The sequence below is a fragment of the Carcharhinus amblyrhynchos genome, chromosome 5, assembly GCF_965287045.1.
Source record: "Carcharhinus amblyrhynchos chromosome 5, sCarAmb.v2.hapA, whole genome shotgun sequence".
In the NCBI taxonomy this organism is placed as follows: Eukaryota; Metazoa; Chordata; class Chondrichthyes; order Carcharhiniformes; family Carcharhinidae; genus Carcharhinus; species Carcharhinus amblyrhynchos.
Window position 1 is genome coordinate 1,161,042 of NC_137328.1, and position 13,204 is coordinate 1,174,245.

Genomic DNA, 13,204 nt, shown 5'->3' on the forward strand with positions numbered 1-13,204 from the left:
CCTTCCTTCCAGCCCTTGTTATTGGGAAGTTGTTCTGGTTTGCGGAGAAGCTGAAGTAGGAAGTGGATTGGTGAAGGGTAGGGGAGGGGTGGGGGGTGCAGTAAGTTGAATGGCCTGTCAATACTGTAGTTATGTTGTGTAATAATGGCCACAAAAATTACTGGAGATAAAGCTGGAAATCTGCTGGTATCTTTGTGTGAGTAATGTACAATTTGAAAAATACATTGCTACCAACTCCGAACCAAGATTTACAGCCCAGAACAAGATCCGGAATGTTCCACCCAGATGACAATGTGAAAGAAGGTGAGCTCCCAAAAACCAAGCAGTGTAGAACATGAAGAGTGGACCATTGCACTCTGAGCTTTTTTTAATTGTCTTGTGGGATGTGATACACTTGGTGGTGTTCCCGTGCATCTACCCTTGTCCTTCTGGGTAGAGGTTACGGGTTTGGTAGGTAACAGCGTGCTGGAGATCATGGCCTAATGATATTTTCTCTGGATTAGCAATCCAGAGACCCAGGGTAATGCTCAGGGGACCTTGGTTCAGATTCCGCCATGGCAGATGGGGAAATTTGAATTCAACAAATGCTGGAATTAAAAGTCTAATGAATGCCATGGAACCATTGTCGATTGTTGTAAAAACCCATCTTCCCGATCTGAAATCCCACCAGCGAACAAGTTCGGTGTTCAGTGTAAAATCCTTGTTTCGGGTTGTTGTTTGCACTGTGGTGAATGATGTTACCCAGGCAACCGCTGCCATCTGGTCAACAAGAACTCAAATCTTTGGCCCACTTTGAGCAAAACCTTTTGGAAGGAAGGGAAGCAGGATGTTCTTTCGGGTTAGTCTGACATTGAGATGACATGACGGATGATAAGAAAAAGTCGGATGCTATGGAGCAGTGTTTATTGAGCTGCAGCCTGGAGAACTGACAGAATCTGTGGCGTTGTCGAGCAGAGGGCTATGATGACCATGTTGGTAAGCGGCATAATTCGAGCCAATCAAACTCTGCCAGGTGTCTTTGTTTCCCAGCTTTTCCCCACCCCTATTTCCAGGTACCTCTTGTGTATTTGATAAGGAGAATGCACCCTCTGTATCAGGCAAACACAAACTGCAGGCTTCTGAGGAGCTTGATTGTTTGTTAATTGTGATGGAAAATAAAGAGTCCACTCTGCACTAGATCCTTTTGACTTCATATTCACTTTACTCCACAGTCAATCGACTGTGCATCCATTTCACCTTGCTTCTGTTCCATCCCAAATTGAACCTGTTCACAATCTTGCAAACCAAATGTGGAGCAAAGTCATCCTCACCCAATCCACTCAGGCCAAATCCAATATAAAATCACTGAGTTTCACTTCACCAAAGACTATTGAGTCTGTTGTGCTTGTATCGGTTCTTTGAAGTAGGTGTTGGAGATGGTTTTGTGTGGATTCCGTCTGATACAATGGTTTGAGTGATTGGCAAAAGAAGGTCACTTTGGAACAGCTCAGTAACTTCCAACTAGCCCAGTGTTAAAGGCAGCAACCAATCCAATACTGCAGATTGTGTTTTCATCACCCTGTTTGTTTAGCTTCTTGTGATCAGGAGATGGTTCTCTCCCCATTTTAATTACTTCCAGAATCTTTTATTAATTAATTCTCGGGATGTGGACATCGCTGGCTAGGTCAGCATTCGTTATCCATCATTAGTTGCCCTTGAGAAGGTGATGGTGAGATGCCACCTTAAACTTGTTGCAGTCCATGTGGTGTAGAAACACCCATGGAATCATCACATGGAATTTTTAGTCCAGAAGGAGACCATTCGGTCCATCCAATCTGCATCAGAGTATCTTAATCTGGCCCTTTCCCCTGCCCCACCTCCATAACCCCACACATTTGCCATGGCTAATCCATCTAACCTACACTCCACTCCATGGGATTATGGGAGGAATCCCATGCCAACACGGAGAGTGTGCAAATTTCACTCCACACAAACAGTCACCCAAGACCAGAATTGAACCCGGGTCCCTGCCATTGTGAGGCAGCAGTGCCAACCGCTGTGCCACTGAGCTGCCATCTACCTGACCACATCCCTAATCACTTCTTATTGGTTAATTGTCTGACATGGTAGCAAATGAAAATCTGGTTAACCAATTTGGAGTATTAATTTGGCCGTGCCAGTACAATCTAACCTGCACATTCGTTTTCCAATCAGAGTGCTTGGGATGGGACACTGGAGCGTGTCCAGAAGAGAGGGAGCATTGCGATCAGCTGAAGCTCTGTGTTGGGTCCTTTCACTAATACAATAAATTTGATGTGCTGAGGATTTCCAGCAGTGACTTGTCTTAAAAACTAACGGTTGCATTTTTGCAATTTTAATTTTGAGATTTTGTCCTTTGAAAGGGTTAACCAGGACCATAAACATCTTTGGAAATGCCATTGTGCTTGATACACAGCCAGGTCATTGCAATTTTTCCTACGTGTGCTCAGCTGACCCACTCGACCAATCTTTCCGAAAGTTGTTCATTCCTCTGTTGGCTTGTGATGTCTTGGAACTCGATCAGTGTTTAATTACAGTCTGTGTGTCAGCAGTAAGTCTTGTGTTAGCTTTTTTGTGTGTGTGTAACGTATGTGAGAGAGAAAGTGTGTGTGTGTGTGTGTGTGTGTGTGTGTGGAAATTGTGTCTGGTGTATGTCTATGTGTGTATGTACCGGAATGTATGGATGCGGACTTTGCTAACTTTGCTAAAGTAATGTCTATTGCTAACAGTCTTAGCTGCTGCTGCTGGCTTCCCCCTGCTGTCATCTGTGAATGATGAGAACTGGTGCAGTCGCTGCAGTGTGAGCAGAACTCCCCTGAGCACTGCAACCAGTCTAACACAGCTGAAGGGGCAAAAATGGACTGCATTTTTTTTTGAAGTACCATTCCCTGGTTCTGGACTGGAGGATGCCTTTCCCTTCTCCCTGTTTTTGATAAATTTACAAAGTCAAATAGCTGACACAGATGGATAATCCAAGTGTGCAGGGTGAAGAGTTATAAATTAACACATTATTCCCTCTTAATGTGAAATACTTGAGAATGCATTTCCTTGGTCCCCTGGCGTCTGTACATTGAGGGCTCACATTGTACTCTTCAAGTGGCATTGATTTGCTAAAATGCTGAATTAGCATGTCGGTCCAGCTGCCTCTCCACTCTTGTGTTCCTGCGTTTGCCTGGCTCCCCGCTGCCTAGGCCACACACACTGGGCTGTTACTGGCTGCTTCCCCCCAGCCTTTCTCTTTTCTGTTTTTCTGCAGAAATATGGCCATTAAAACAGTAAGCGTAAGCAACGCATATATTAAACTGTGCAGACAGGGCAGCACAGTGCTATTAGTGAACAGGAGCAGGGGTTGCAATGAGGAGTTAGGGGTGCACCAACTCTGAACTCCTCACTGACAGAGAGAGGGATCAACTTGCACGTTCACTTTGACCCGGGCAGACAGAGGTCTTCAGGGAGGTGGCTGGAGTGACTGGTTTTAGGGTGAGGTTGTTTGGAGACCGAGAATCTTTTTCTTGGTGTTGGATTGTTATTGTGATGTAGTGCTGACTGAAGTTGCAGGACTGTTAATAAGTTTTCAGTCACCTCAGAGAAACCTCATTGAAATTGCCAATTATCCTGACCCTCACAATAAAATAGTTTCAACCCCATGGTGGAACAGGCTCAAGGCTGAAAGGCCTGACTCCTGTTCATATAGGCTGACCATTCCGTTAATTATTTTATTTGTACATTTGCCCTTTGAAACCCTCCTCGTGATTGTGTCTGATTGCAGATTGAATTTGAAATTGAAATCTTGAGCTCAAATCTAAAAGCGTGGTTAGTTAGAGGTTCAGGTGAACATGACAAATTACAGATCATTCGCACGGCACTTCAAGGTGTTAAGCATTCCATGTATTTCAAAGTCAATACATCTGTTATATTTGTTTAACTCTGAAGGTTTTTAAGATTTCTATTTGGGGAGTTATTCAGTATTTTTTTGTGTCTGCATTACAAACTATCTCACAATGATAGGTGAGTAACTGCCCAATATCTGAGTGAGTGCTGTTCTGTAGCCTCTCACCAGGCCGTTTGAATATGTTCCTGAATGTTAGCCAGGGCTGATTTTTTTTTCTTTCAATGTCCTACCAGTTTATTTTAGAAAGTGGTGGAGCAGCTAACTATCGTCTCTCTGCTGAAGAATCGATCTTCATTGAGAGATTAGGGAGGAATGCCGGTTTTAAAAATGCAAATTGCATTGGGTTTAAAAAATAAAGTTTGTTATTTTCTGTTGGGGTGAGATTTTGAAGAAGCTTTCCACACAACTGGTGCATGATGCCCATATACTTGACAAAATCATTACAGGATGGAAGGTAAATTCAATCATAGAATCATACAGCACAGAAAAGACCCATCAAGTCCGCACCAACACATTAGAAACATCTGAACTTCCACCTAATTCCATTTACCAGCACCTGGCCCACAGCTCTGAATGTTATGACAAGTGCTCATCCGGGTACTTTTTAAAGGATGTGAGGCAACCCACCTCTACCACCCTCCCAGACAGCGCATTCCAGACTGTCACCACCCTCTGGGTAAAAACCTCCCTTCATAACTTCAATGTTCCATCCGAGGCAGTGTCCTCTGCGTTCCCTCCAGTGCAGTCATATCTTTCCAATAATGTGGCGACCAGAAACACACTGAGTACTCTCGCTGTGGCCTCGCCAAAGTTCCATACAGTTTTATGAAATTGTCATACATTGTACATTTGCAGATTTGGACATACATTTCTGAATCATTAGAAATGGCTGATGAATATATAAAGATGAGCATGGATGTAATGTAGAAAACAGCTCATGGTCCAAATAGTTTATTATGTTTAAACCTCGGCTCCGGCCAATTTAATGGGATTGAAGGTTATAGATGGGCCTGGTAGGTAGGGATATGATCGGTGCAACTTGTGGGCCGAAGGGCCTGTTTGTGCTGTAGTGTTCTATGTTCTATGTTTACATAAAACTAGGGATGTTTTAGTCAAGTTGTATAGGGCATTGGTGAGAGATATCTGGAGTACTGTTGAGTTTTTGTCATCTTATTCAAGAAAGGGAATAATTGCATTGGAAGCAGTTCAGAGAAGATTCACTTGACTGATTCCTGGGATTGAAGGAGGGGGGATTATCTTTCTAATGAAGAAAGGTTGGGTTGGTTGGGTGTGAATCATGATGTGGGTATGCCGGCGTTGGACTGGCGTAAACACAGTAAAAAGTCTGACAACACCAGGTTTTAGTCCAACCTATTTATTTGATAATATACTCACAAGCTTTCGAGGGACACCCTGACGAAGAGGGTGTCCCTCGAAAGCTTGTGAGTATATTATCAAATAAATAGGTTGGACTAAAACCCGGTGTGAATCCAGCAGAGTTTAGGAGAATGAGGCGTATCTTATTGAAACAAGTAACATCCTGAGGGGACGTAACAAGGTGGATTCGGAGTGGATGTCTCTCCCCAGTGTGAGAGCCGACAACTAAGAGGACACAGTTTAAAAATAAGGGATCTCTCATTTAAAGGCGAGCTGAGGAAAAAAGGCGAGTTGAGGGCTGTGAATGTTTTGAACTCAGTGGTGGAAGCAGGGTCAATGAATATTGTTAGTGCAGTTACTCAAGAATATCAGGGAAAGGTGGAATGGGGAGTTGAGGTGACATCAGATTATCCGTTCTTATTGAATGATAAAACAGGCTCAAGCTGACCCCTCTAGTTTGTATGTTTTTATGATTGTACAATATGTGTGTAATTTTCTGGACGTATACATTATATACCAAAGAAAAACTTGCATTTTGATATTTTCACCAGCTCAAAACATCCCCAATTAAATACAGCTAATTAAATACTGATGAAGTGTAGACACCTAATGTAATATCGAAAACACGACCTACTGGTGCAGAACAAGCTGCCATTAACATCACTTGGAAAATGAGCAGATATTTGTTTGTGACTTTTTTTGAGGGATAAATATTGACCACAACATTAACAAGGATTTCTGATCTCTTTCAATAGTGTCACGCTATCCTTTATGTCCACTTTGGAGAGTAGACGGGGCTACAATTTTAATCTGCAGATTAATACCTCCAACAGTGTGGCACTCCCTCAGCACTGACCCTCTGACAGTGTGGCGCTCCCTCAGCACTGACCCTCTGACAGTGTGGCACTCCCTCAGCACTGACCCTCTGACAGTGTGGCGCTCCCTCAGCACTGACCCTCTGACAGTGTGGCGCTCCCTCAGCACTGACCCCCTGACGGTTCAGCCCTCCCTCAGCACTGACCCCCTGACGGTTCAGCCCTCCCTCAGCACTGACCCCCTGACGGTTCAGCCCTCCCTCAGCACTGACCCCCTGACGGTTCAGCCCTCCCTCAGCACTGACCCCCTGACGGTTCAGCCCTCCCTCAGCACTGACCCCCTGACGGTTCAGCCCTCCCTCAGCACTGACCCCCTGACGGTTCAGCCCTCCCTCAGCACTGACCCCCTGACGGTTCAGCCCTCCCTCAGCACTGACCCCCTGACGGTTCAGCCCTCCCTCAGCACTGACCCCCTGACGGTTCAGCCCTCCCTCAGCACTGACCCCCTGACGGTTCAGCCCTCCCTCAGCACTGACCCCCTGACGGTTCAGCCCTCCCTCAGCACTGACCCCCTGACGGTTCAGCCCTCCCTCAGCACTGACCCCCTGACGGTTCAGCCCTCCCTCAGCACTGACCCCCTGACGGTTCAGCCCTCCCTCAGCACTGACCCCCTGACGGTTCAGCCCTCCCTCAGCACTGACCCCCTGACGGTTCAGCCCTCCCTCAGCACTGACCCCCTGACGGTTCAGCCCTCCCTCAGCACTGACCCCCTGACGGTTCAGCCCTCCCTCAGCACTGACCCCCTGACGGTTCAGCCCTCCCTCAGCACTGACCCCCTGACGGTTCAGCCCTCCCTCAGCACTGACCCCCTGACGGTTCAGCCCTCCCTCAGCACTGACCCCCTGACGGTTCAGCCCTCCCTCAGCACTGACCCCCTGACGGTTCAGCCCTCCCTCAGCACTCTCAGCTTTGCAATATTCCATTCCTTGTTAGACCAACATATCCGTGCTTGATTCTCAGCTGTGTCTGGTCAAAGAGTGATTTCACGTCAATAATTCTCAAGAACTGTTTTAATTGTGTTGTGGATTGCAGATTGCACCCCACGCTAGGGTCTGGGAGGACATTAGTTTGGTCATGTTGATTGCTGGTAAGTATCCTTTTAAACTAAACCCGTAGACTTACAGAAATAACTATGGGAAATATGAAATAAATTAATTAAATATATAAGCACAAAAATAATGCTATTAACTTTAAGAATTACTGACTTGTAGAAGATATTCTAAAAATAACCATCAGTTAATTTATTTAGTCTTTTCACTTTGCATGAAATGTTTTGTTTTCCCTGTTTTTTTTAATTTCAGATTTTAAACAATTTTGATTTTATTTTTTATTTTTTCATTTTTTATGGGCTGTGAACAGGCTCCAGAGATAATCAGAATATTTACTGATGTGAGGATGCTTTAAAAGAAGAAGAAGAACATTGTGTTCTGTGAATTATTTTACTTCTAATTTATTCTCTTATTTTGGATTCTCAGTGCGTGGGGTTCAGTTGGTTATCTATCTTTTCCCCACCGCTCTCTCCTCCTCTTCTATCCCACTAATGAGGGAGAAAGCAAAAGGATTGAATGTTGATGGGGTTCAATGAAGAGAGGGGGAGAGGTGTGGACCAGTTGGGCCATATGGACTAAATGTTATACTTAAAAAAAATAGTGATGTAAACTCTCTGTCTGGTGCTGAGGACACCACCATTTAGTTATGACAGTTGTAGATTTTCAAGTGACTTTTATTCAGAATTACAATCAGTGTAAAAGGCCTTGTAAACTTGTATTTGGCCTTGAGTACGTGTTAACAGTTAGACTGAGTTGTTGGAAGTTCTATGTAATTTTGTATTCACGTTCCCTGTAAGATGTGTTGCTGTCACAAGGGGCATGCTCACTTGTATACTTGTTGCATTGCTCCTTCAACACAAGCCTCTGATTCCCACTGGTCTGTCTGAACTGCCCATCCAGAGTGGCCATCACTGAAGCTGTCATCTCAACATCGAACCCTCAGTTATCTCAGCCGCCTCTCAAGTTGTGAAAGAATCAGCCACATTGCTGTGATTTTGGATAGACATTGTCTCACATGATTTTGGGTCCTTTCTTCAGAGAGGGGACAGCATCAACATGATAAAGGGACCAGGGGTTATGGAGAAATGAGGATGAGAAAAATATCAACCATGATTGAATGGCAAAGCAGACTTGATGGGCTGAGTGGCCTAATTCTGCTCTTTTGGTCTTCTTATTCAAGCCTGATGCTTTTTGGGATAATTGCACCAGGTAACGATAAAGAAAGATAGCAAAGATACAAAGACTCGCGTTTATGTGGCATATTTCACATCTCAAGACATTCCAACATGTTTTACAATCTTATCAATATAGAAGCAGGGGGCAGCATGGTGGCACAGAGGTTAGCCCTCTGCCTCACAGTGCCCGGGACCAGGGTTTGATTCCTGGCTTGGGTCACTGTCTGTGTGGAGTTTGCATGTTCTCCCTGTGACTGTGTGTTGTTCGCTCCGGGTGCACCGGTTTTCTTCCGCACTCCAAAAGACGTGCTAGTTAGCTGCAATAGCCATGCTAAATTCTTCCTCTGTGTACCCGAACAGGTGCCGGAGTGTGGCAAACAGGAGAGTTTCATAGTAATTTAGTTGCAGTGTTAATGTAATCCTACTTATGACACCAATAAATAAACTTTAAACTTAAATGACTGCGGATGCTGGAACCTGAAACAGAAAATGCTGGTAAATCTCAGCAGATCGGACAGCATCTGTGGAGAGAGAATAGAGCCAATGTTTTGTGTTTGGATGACCCTTTGTCAGAGCTGTTGTGTTCTACACAACCTGTTGCAGGTATGGTCAGTGCTACTTTGAATCCTTTGCAGCTGCAGAAATAATGTAAATATTCAAGCTGTGAGGCTCAGGATTAACTGATCAATTATCTCCATGAGGTTCTCCCCAGCCACGGAACGACAAGACTTCTCCACACATTTACTTCTCCCACAAGCAGGTCGAGGACTTGGGAAGTGATTGGCTGTGAAGTGAATTGAAGATGTGATGAATGAGTGCAGATCTAATGCTCGTGACTCTCTCTCATCTCTTTAATCACATTCAGATGTTATGTGGGCTTTGAACACCCTTGTGGACACCTCGCGTGTCAGATCCGATGTGTGATTAATATTGGGCTGAGATATTATAGCCTGCTGGGCATCTCTGGATCATTTAGTCAGTATTGTGCAGGCTGGTGAAAAAGTTTTGAGGATTTAAATCCATAATACAAATTTGGTTGGGGAATGCGTGTCAGATGGGACTGCTTTTTCATTTTTGGGGCTAAGAACTGGGACGTGCGAAGCTCCTGGTCTAATTGTGAAAGCTACATGATGAGGGTTTCAAATAGTTTCACTATTTCTCTCCACAGGTGCTGCCTGACCTGCTGAGTATTTCCAGCATTTTTTAATCATTCAGATTTCCAGCATCTGCTGTATTTGGCACTGTGGTTAGCACTGCTGTCTCAGACCGCCAGGGGCTTGGGTTCAATCCCCTGCTTCGGTTGCTGTTTGTGTGGATTCTGCACATTCTCCACGTGTCTGGGTGGGTTTCCTCTGGGTGCTCTGGTTTCCTCCCACAGTCTGAAAGATGTGCTGGTTAGATGCACTGGCTGTGCTAAATTCTCCCTCAGTGTACCCGAACAGGGGCCGGAGTGTAGCGACTAGGGGCTTTTCACAGTAACTTTATTGCAGTGCTAATGTAAGCTTATTTGTGACACTGATAAATAAACTTTACTGCTGCTGTTGGAACAGTTTCAACTCTGTTCCTTTACAGACCCACAATGTGACCCAAAATGACCTGGAATTTCGAAAAGTGGCAACTGGCACAGGAGATGAGAGGTGCCACTGGAGCAGCTTTTTTGGGTGAAGTTTCCAAGGTTGAGATTGAAGTTTCTTCTGTCTGGCAGATGTAGAATTGTACATGTATTCCTTTGGAAACATGTTCACCTGGTGCTGCTGGGCAGTTTGCCACAATTGTTGGTGCAGTGTGGAGTTTTCCAGTGTGCTGCTAACTGGAACCTTTCTCGTTTCAATCCCTCAATCACTTCTTTTCTTTTAGATTTTTTCTCCAATGCTGGTTCTTCCACACCCTCCCCAGATAATCCTCCAATCCCAGTTTCACATCTCAACTAACTAGTCCCATCTGCTTGTTGATTGTGTCCCTGATTTATTATCTTTAACACCTTTCTGTGAATCACCATATTCTTTCATACTGTCCCTTCACCTTCCTAACTTCCCCAGTTGCTTCCCCTTCAATGTTTTTCCCACAACCCCTTACTAAGCTTATGCCCTTTTTTTGTCTGAGGATGAAGGAAGTGGAGTAAATGAATGATTCAAAAGGAAATTGACCTGAGTGTAATTTAACCAGAATAGAGCAGAGGAATGGGACTGATTGGACGGCTCTACAGAGAGCTGGTACCCACTTGATGGGCTGAATGGCTATTCACCTGTGCTGTAATCTCTAAAGAGTTTTACTGTGCTTCAGAGCACTTTCTTTCTGATGTGCAATGCTTCATCCTGATGTTGGTGCCAATGTTATTCTCAATCCTGTTACGCCAGGTCAGAAGAGACAACAGCACTTAGTATTTTTGGTTAGTTTATTTATTTATTTGTCACAAATAGGCTTACATTCACACTGCAACGAAGTGAAAATATCCTAGTTGCCACACTCCAGTGCCTGTTCGGGTACACTGAGAGGAGAATTCAGCATGGCCAGTGCATCTAACCCACATGTCTTTTGGACTGTGGGAGAAAACTGGAGCACCCGGAGGAAACGCAGGGCGAATGTGCAGGCTCAGCGCAGAACGTGACACAAGCCAGGAATCCCACCTGGGTCCGTGGCACTGTGAAGCAGCAGTGCGAACCACTGTGCCACCGTGCTGTCTAAACATGCACATATCTATAGAGACACATACCAAAAATGAGGGGAGTTAGAATCCACTAAAAAAGGTAGGAAAAGATACACTTAAGAATCATTTGAGTGTCATTGAAGAGCCAATGTAAACTTATCATCCAATTCAGGTTAGCTGGTTTCTTGGATATGGTCAGAGATAGAAGATGTTGCAGTTATTTCAAAATCTCCATTCGCTTGTACAGTTGGCTTCTTGAACTGGATGACACGCTTAATCCAGAAAATAGAGAACCCTCAGTTTCTATCCTCTGCTGAAGACTTTCTGGACACTGCCTGTGTCACTTGCAATCTCTCTCTAGTGGATGGACAACCTTGCCTGGAAATATTTCACCCGTTGTGTATTTCCAAAATGTTTTGGATGTCTCCCCCTGTGGCAGCAGTTGTTTCAAATCTAGAACTTTGCATTTTTAATGCATCTTCCTTAGACAGTTGCAAGTTCCCAGAGAACTATAGGTTATGGTGCATAAAGAGGCCATTCAGCCCATCGTGTCTGTGCCAGCCGAAAAGAGGAAAACAGCCACTCATTTTAATCCCACCTTTTGGCACCTGGTCTATAGCCTTGCAGCTTACAACACTTCAGATGCAGATCCAGGTACTTTTTCAATGAATTGAGCATTCTTCTTTCCCCACCATCAACTTGGGCAGTGAATTCCACATGCTCACCCCTTCCCCCCTCTGGGTGGAGGTTTTTCCTCGTGTCCCCTCTAATCATTCTACCAATCATCTTAAATCTATGTATTTGAGTTTTGATTGGTGTCTGGATTATAGAACATGTGTGTCTCTCTCTCTCTCTCTCTCTCCACACTCCCTTGAGGGTTTCTTACTTTTTGCCTTGGGTTACGGCCCTGTCCCCGTTAATTTTTCAAAGTTCTAGTCAGTTAAAAATTGAAACATTATAATTTCAAAAATATAGAGACACAGACTCGTAGCAGCATAGAAGCTCTTCATCTGGGTGGGTTGCAAGCCATTTATGTCATCTGCAGAAATGCGGTTTTTTTTGCCATTATCCCCAGAAATCTCAAATGTTTTACGAGTCTCCCTCTTGAACTGTGGTCACTCCATGACTGGTGGTGTGCGTTGATTTGGCGTTCTAAAACCATGCAGAGGGAAACGCGATATCTTGTGACTAGTTAGTGGAATCTGTTGATGAAATTACTATTTTCTATTTAATTCTTTTTGTTGCTAAATTTTGTGTGGTTTGTGACCTAAAAATAGGGAATTGGTGCCTGCTGGGCATGGTGTATCATTTCGAAAGCATCATTACCAGTAAATACTGGAGACCCGCGTATGCTATAGCAGTTCTCAAAAGTTGTTCAAAAACGGTATTGTACAGCTGGCAGCCAGATGTTCCAATAATGTGGATGTTCTGATGAGAAACAATAGATGGTTTGGTGGGTGGAGAAACCTGGTTGTAGATTATGCTTTTGCTGCTACAGAGCAAAAGTTTGACGGGAAACACATTGTCTTCAGCTCCTGTGCAGGAGAGTTTATTAAGACTTGTGGTATTGGGATTATATTGTGGCTCCTGAATTCTTTAGGAGTTATAACACTGACCAACCTTGACAGATGGAGGCCAGGGTTTTGCATCTCATCAACACTGATCCGTGCAAGTCTTGTGCCAGAAGGGGAGTGCTCCACCAGATACAACAACTTTACCAGGCATTCTTATACTTGTCCAGTTTTGTTTCTGCAGGGTGGAAGGGCTAGGCCTTAACTGTTAATGTAAATGATTCTGTGGTGGCTGCACTGAAAGGTCTGCCTTCAGTGCAACTTTGACAAAGGCGTGTAGTAGAATGGATTGTGCTGCTGCGCAGACCTTTGCGTTAATGGATAGGTGGTAATAAAAATATATAAAGTCAGTTGAGGTAAGATCAGTGGCCTTCTAAGGCATAGAGAGAGTCTGAGTTTGCATGTCTTTCATGACACCAATATAAGTTTCTTGTGTAAAGTATGTTGGGAGTGAGTGAGCAGTTCTGTGTTGTGTTACATTCTTGGGACATTATAGCAATTCTGAAAGGCTGAACAGCTACCTTGGATGAGAGAGTTTTCATCACACCTTCTATATAACAACAGTCTTCAAGTGAAAAGTTGGCTAATCGCAGGAACGTA

At 44.3% G+C, this 13,204-nt stretch overlaps 1 protein-coding gene across 5 annotated transcripts in view; it reads left to right on the forward strand.

The window, feature by feature from the left end:
* Positions 1-13,204, forward strand: part of bnc2 (basonuclin zinc finger protein 2) — a 449,449-nt gene that overhangs the window by 149,729 nt on the left and 286,516 nt on the right. The window contains exon 1 of one of the 5 annotated variants that reach the window (XM_080188299.1): positions 2,482-2,569. The exons of the other annotated variants lie outside the window; for them this stretch is intronic. The gene's annotated coding sequence lies outside the window, so the exon portion shown is untranslated. Of the gene's footprint in view, positions 1-2,481; positions 2,570-13,204 lie in introns of those variants that run through there. 5 annotated transcript variants of the gene reach the window in all.